This window comes from Canis aureus, chromosome 22 (assembly GCF_053574225.1).
Source record: "Canis aureus isolate CA01 chromosome 22, VMU_Caureus_v.1.0, whole genome shotgun sequence".
Lineage (NCBI taxonomy): Eukaryota > Metazoa > Chordata > Mammalia > Carnivora > Canidae > Canis > Canis aureus.
In genome coordinates this window covers 46,240,932-46,247,122 of record NC_135632.1, presented here as the reverse complement: position 1 = coordinate 46,247,122, position 6,191 = coordinate 46,240,932, and the positions used below count along the sequence as shown (strand labels likewise).

The 6,191-nt window shown below is 41.6% G+C and overlaps 1 protein-coding gene across 4 annotated transcripts in view; it reads left to right on the top strand.

Moving 5' to 3' along the window:
* STAC (SH3 and cysteine rich domain) overlaps positions 1-6,191 on the top strand; it is a 148,303-nt gene that overhangs the window by 56,424 nt on the left and 85,688 nt on the right. The window lies entirely within an intron of this gene.

The window sequence follows — 6,191 nt, the reverse complement described above, 5'->3', positions numbered from 1 at the left end:
ACTTCCCCACACCAACTCACTTCTCCAGAACTCTTCCTTTGAGTAAATGATTCATTTATTCACCCACTTGCTCAAGCTCCAAACCTTGAAACCATTCTTGAGTCCCCTCTTTCCTTCATATTTTATATCCAATCCATCAACAAGCCAAATTGGCTCTACCTTCAAAATGTACTCCATATTCAGCCATACTGTACTATAACTATATTAGGCCAAGCCAAAATTAATTCTCCCCAGGATAATTGCAAGAGTTTCCACCTGGTCTCTGAGCTTCCATCTTGCCCTTCTCTAATCTTTTTCACAGAACAGCCAGAGTAACCCTTTTAAAATTCCCTGCTCAAAACCATCACCCTTAGGATAAATTCCAAAGCCTTTGCCATTGCCTGCAAGGCCTGGCATGAAGCTGACCCTTGACTTCTCTGCCCTTTTTCTACCTCAACCTTCTGCCCCAGACATACTGACCTCCTCACATTCCTCAAACACTCCCACCTTGTCAGGGCCTTTGCCCTTAGTTTCCCCCACTACCTAGAATGCTCTTCTTCAAAGTAGCTCAGGCCTTCACTTTTCACATATCTCTGCTCCAGTGTCACCAGTCAGAGAAGCTGTTTTTATCACCTTCTACAGCCTGGCTCAACTTTCATTTCTTTTCTGTCTCTTATCCTTACCCAACATTATATTATATATATGTATATCTTTGATTATTTACTTTCTGTCTTTATCCAATAGATATTGAAACCTTAAAGGTAAGGATTTTGCTTTTTTCTATTGCTGTATCCCTAAAGACAAGGCCAATGCCTGGCTCATAGTAGTGATGCAATAAATATTTATTGAATGAATTATTGAATGAATGTATTCATCAAATCACGAGGATGTTCACATGAATTGAAATATATAAAACAGTTTTCTAGTGTATAGAAATGCTACTGACTTCTGGGCATTGATTTTATATCCTGCCACACTGCCAAATTGCTATATGAGTTCTAGCAATCTTGGGTTGGAGTCTTTTGGATTTTCTATATAGAGTATCATGACATTGGCAAAGAGGGAGAGTTTGACTTCTTTGCCAATTTGAATGCCCTTTATTTCTTTTTGTTGTCTGATTGCTGAGGCTAGGACTTCTAGTACTATGTTGAATAGCAGTGGTGAGAGTGGACATCCCTGTCTTGTTCCTGATCTTAGGGGAAAGGCTCCCAGTGCTTCCCCTTTGAGAATGATATTTGCTGTGGGCTTTTCGTAGATGGCTTTTAAGATGCTGAGGAATGTTCCCTCTATCCCTACACTCTGAAGAGTTTTTATCAGGAATGGATGCTGTATTTTGTCAAATGCTTTCTCTGCATCTGTTGAGAGGATCATATGGTTCTTGTTTTTTTCTCTTGCTGATATGATGAATCACACTGATTGTTTTACGAGTCTTGAACCAGCCTTGCATCCCAGGGATAAATCCTATTTAGTCATGGTGAATAATATTCTTAATGTATTATTGTATCCTATTGGTTAGTATCTTGTTGAGAATTTTTGCATCCATGTTCATCAAGGATATTGGACAATTAGACTGAAGAAAGAGAAATTAAGGGGTCAATCCCATTTACAATTGCACCCAAAAGCATAAGATACCTAGAAATAAACTTAACCAAAGAGGTAAAGGATCTATACCCTAAAAACTACAGAACACTTCTGAAAGAAACTGAGGAAGACACAAAGAGATGGAAAAATAGTCCATGCTCATGGATTGGCAGAATTAATATTGTGAAAATGTCAATGTTACCCAGGACAATTTACACATTTAATGCAATCCCTATCAAAATACCATGACTTTCTTCAGAGAGTTGGAACAAATTATTTTAAGATTTGTGTGCAATCAGGAAAGACCCCGAAGAGCCAGGGGAATTTTAAAAAAGAAAACTATAGCTGGGGGCATCACAATGCCAGATTTCAGGTTGTACTACAAAGCTGTGGTCATCAAGACATTGTGGTACTGGCACAAAAAACAGACACAGAGATCAATGGAACAGAATAGAGAATCCAGAAGTGAACCCTCAACTTTATGGTCAACTAATATTCGACAAAGGAAGAAAGACTATCCACTGGAAAAAAGTCTCTTCAATTAATGGTGCTGGGAAAATTGGACATCCGCATGCAGAAGAATGAAACTAGACCACTCTCTTGCACCATACACAAAGAGAAACTCAAAATGGATGAAAGACCTAAATGTGACACAAGATTCCATCAAAATCCTAGAGGAGAACACAGACAACACCCTTTTTGAACTTGGCCACAGTAACTTCTTGCAAGATACATCCACGAAGGCAAAAGAAACAAAAGCAAAAATGAACTATTGGGACTTCATCAAGATAAGAAGCTTTTACACAGCAAAGGACACAGTCAACAAAACTACAAGACAACCTACAGAATGGGAGAAGATATTTGCAAATGACGTATCAGATAAAGGGCTAGTTTCCTAGATCTATGAAGAACTTATTAAACTCAACAGCAAAGAAACAAACAATCCAATCATGAAATGGGCAAAAGACATGAACAGAAATCTCACAGAGGAAGACAAAGACGTGGCCAACAAGCACATGAGAAAATGCTCCGCATCACTGGCCATCAGGGAAAAATACAAATCAAAACCACAATGACTCCTAACTCTGGGAAACGAACTAGGGGTGGTGGAAGGGGAGGAGGGCAGGGGGGAGGGGTGAATGGGTGATGGGCACTGAGGGGGGCACTTGACGGGATGAGCACTGGGTGTTATTCTGTATGTTGGTATATTGAACACCAATAAAAAATAAATTTATTTAAAAAAAACCACAATGAGATAGCACCTCACACCAGTGAGAATGGGGAAAATTAAGAAGGCAGGAAACCACAAATGTTGGAGAGGATGTGAAAAAAGGGGAACCCTCTTGCACTATTGGTGGGAATGTGAACTGGTGCAGCCACTCTGGAAAACTGTGAGGTTCCTCAAAGAGTTAAAAATAGACCTGCCCTACAACCCAGCAATTGCACTGCTGGGGATTTACCCCAAAGATACAGATGCAGTGAAACGCCGGGACACCTGCACCCCGATGTTTATAGCAGCAATGTCCACAATAGCCAAACTGTGGAAGGAGCCTCGGTGTCCATCGAAAGATGAATGGATCAAGAAGATGTGGTCTATGTATACAATGGAATATTACTCAGCCATTAGAAATGACAAATACCCACCATTTGCTCCAATGTGGATGGAACTGGAAGGTATTATGCTGAGTGAAGTAAGTCAATCGGAGAAGGACAAACATTATATGTTCTCATTCATTTGAGGAATATAAATAATAGTGAAAAGGAATAGAAGGGAAGGGAGAAGAAATGGGTAGGAAATATCAGAACGGGAGACAGAACAGGAGAGACTCCTAACTCTGGGAAATGAACTAGGAGTGGTGGAAGGGGAGGTGGGCGGGGGGTGGGGGTGACTGGGTGACAGGCACTGAGGGGGGCACTTGACGGGATGAGCACTGGGTGTTATTCTATATGTTGGCAAATTGAACATCAATAAAAAATAAATTTATAAAAAATAAATTAAAAAATAAAATAAAACAGTTTTCTAGTGCATGACAAAGTACTCAAGAATATCTGTTTTTCCTATTATTATTATTATTATTTTAAAAATGGAGCTGGGCTATAACAGTGGTGCCTGGAAGCTAATTATTTTATGACATATGCTGTTATCAGGGTTTGCTTCTATTTCTGCATTTTATATGTTCCTATCTGGCCTCCACTCTTGGGGGAATAATTAGAGAAAGTGTGCTCCTTTGAGCTTACTGCTCAGACTTTGTTTAACTTGTAGGCATTTCTTTTAAGCTATCCACTTGAATAAGAAATGTCACATTGGCTTCCAAAGCAAATTTTCCAGCTCTACAGGCCAGCAGGCTCTGAAAGTCTGATACAATTTCCAGCCACATCCCACAGGACAAGGAAAATGCTACAGGTATCTTGGCATCATGCTAAACTTCCAAGGAACACAGAATACTATATATGGAAGGTTCTGAAGGCAGAAACAAAGCATATGAGCACAGGAGGGAGACCAGACTGGACGTACATAGGCAACACCCCATGACCTTCCCTGTCCTAGCAACAGAGTCCACATAGTCTGTCAGAGAAGACTTGCAGGGGAGTCTGATGCTCCCCTTTGATAAACAGGGATTTTCCTTTTATTTTTAAGGAATTTTAAATATATATAATAAGGCTTATACCTCCTCCAAAAGCAGATTTTCTTTCTCACTGCACATCCCTTCCCACTCTCACTGTCCACCAAAAGTAATTATATCACCCCTGGGGATGAGGGGTAAGCCCTCCTCCTTATTCCCTCCATCATCTGTCAATCACTGGCAGTTGAAGAGTGGACTTAGAGGAAGGTAAACTTAATTCTGAACCCTGGTCTTGACTCACATGAGCTGTGTGACCTTGGACGAGTCCCTTAACCTCCCTCAGCCATTTCTCCAGTGGTAACACAACAGCGTGTTCACTGGAAGGTTGGGAAGGTGAAGAAGGGTCACCTGGTGAAACACACAAGGTCAGTGTTATTATAATAAGAATAGGGGGTTTTGTTCTGTTTTTGAGACAAGAATAGCCAGTTTATTGAACCATCTGAACTCCAAGGCAGGGAACAGACAAGGACTTTATTTTTCTATGTGATGATATTTGCTCTGATAACCACCCTTGCCCTGGGTTGCATAGCCCACGAAAAAATCTTAGCAGATTCCTTACATTCCTTGTCTCTTTAATTTATTAAAATATGTCCAGAATAAAACTCTAGTCATGTCTATTTAAACCCACCTTCCTCCAGCACCAGCCCAGCTCATGGCTGGAAGAACTGGAAGTGAGGTCTATTCTGCTCCTTTGGCTCTCAGGTCCTCACCTTGGTGTGGCTCAGTCTCAGTGAGTGCTGTTTCTTGCTCCCTCTCACTTAGCTTACTAGAGATGAAGGATCCTCTTTACAATAAATGCAGGGTTCCCAAAAGCACATGACCATGCTCCCCTATATCAGTCAGGATAGGCTAGGTTATGGTACAGTAACAAACAATTTCAAAATAACTCATGAGCACCTCCTTCTCTTCCTTCTTTGGTGGCTGCAGCTCCTCTAGTGGGTTTGGGCTGTAGGGCAAAGAGAAGGAGAGAGTTCTTGGCTAGTCCACTGTTTCTGACCTTTAAATTAGGATGTTGCTGCTTCTTCAGCCAGCCCTTTCTGGCTAATGATGCCTCATTGCTAGCTAAGTGGAGCTCCTCTAGAGGAGCTGTCCTCCCCCTGCAAGGCCCCCTCCCTGGATAGCTCCCTGAAGTGGGGAGCTTGCTTCACACAACTATAGCCAACCTCACATGGGCAAAGTAAAATCTCAGCATGTGGCCGGAAGGTGGAAGGAAGCAATATATTGCTGTGTACACACAATCGTTATCCAACTTAATGGTTTCAAACACCAGTTATCTGTAGTTGATGGTTCTGTGGGTTGAAAATTTGGTTAGGACTCAGCTTGACAGTTCTTCTGGTCTCATTTAAACTCTTTCATTCCCTAGATGGAAACAGGGTAGCTCTGCTTCAGTGGGCTTACTCCTGTGATGGGACGTGACTGGACTGTGTGTCTCTCATCATCCTTCAGGCTACACTGGGTTGGTTCATATGGCAGTTTGTCAGGTTTCCAAGAGGGAGGACAGAGCATGCAAGGCATCTTGAAGTCTGTGCTTGGAATTGGCTTAAAATTGCTTCTGCCACCTTTTATTGGTCAAATTCCCAAAACCAGCATGATCCAAGGAGTGAAGAAACACACTACCTTTGATGGGGTGGGGCTGCAAAGTCACATTGCAAAGGTGACATTGCAAAGGTAAATGGGAAGGGTAATGTTAGAAAATTGGAGCATTTTTGCAGTCTACCGCAAGCACAAAAAAAAAAAAAACACATCTTCCTGACCTTCTAAGGAAGAGGTTGGAGGGTTGATGCAGAGATGATGGGGCTCAGCAAGGCCAGATCAACTCACCTTATATGTCCTGGAGAGGTGTTTGATCACAGTTGATGCGGGTCTTTATTAGACTAGTGTGCTTAGCACCTTTTGTCTGCAGCTTTGGGTCAAAGACATTAATTCCAGATAGCAGGCAGAGTCCCCATGGATATTCAATTACAAAAGGAAACTGCCTTGAAGGTAAAGGACCTATTGCAGGTCAAG